This window comes from Kryptolebias marmoratus, unplaced genomic scaffold (genome assembly GCF_001649575.2).
Source record: "Kryptolebias marmoratus isolate JLee-2015 unplaced genomic scaffold, ASM164957v2 Scaffold296, whole genome shotgun sequence".
Classification (NCBI taxonomy): domain Eukaryota; kingdom Metazoa; phylum Chordata; class Actinopteri; order Cyprinodontiformes; family Rivulidae; genus Kryptolebias; species Kryptolebias marmoratus.
In genome coordinates this window covers 4,332-5,012 of record NW_023666030.1, presented here as the reverse complement: position 1 = coordinate 5,012, position 681 = coordinate 4,332, and positions in this window count along the sequence as shown.

Below are 681 nucleotides of genomic sequence, written 5' to 3'. Positions count from 1 at the left end.
GGTGAAGGGGGAGGGGGAGGGGTGAAGGAGGTGGAGGTAGAGGAGGAGGAATCGTGACTCAGAGTCACTCAGATGAAATAAAACAGGAACTTATAAAAAACGACAGTTAAAGAATCTTTAACCTGAAATAAACTTTAATTCATGTGTTCACAACCAGAACCAGCTGAGGTCGTCCTGCTGCTGGATGTAAACATTTAAACATTTATTGCCTTAACTCTCTGAAGAAAACATCATAATTACAGAAGAATTTCAACTTGATATTAAGGAGAAACCTTTTCTCTAAATGTCTCAGTTTTCCCAGGTGACTCAAACGCATCACAGTCAGCGTCTGAGTCCCAAAAGTCACAACAGTGACCTCATCCAAACATCACTTAACCCCTGACACCCCAACGCCGAGACACGGGAGACAAGCTCAGGAGACAACCTCAGGAGACAAGGCAGAGCCTCAGGAGACAACGCTGAGCCTCGGGAGACAACGCTGAGCTTTAGGAGACAACCTCAGGAGACAACACTGAGCTTTAGGAGACAACCTCAGGAGACAACCTCAGGAGACAACGCCGAGCCTGAGGAGACAACCTCAGGAGACAACCTCAGGAGACAACCTCAGGAGACAACACTGAGCCTCAGGAGGCAACCCTGAGCTTTAGGAGACAACCTCAGGAGACAACCTCAGGAGACAAC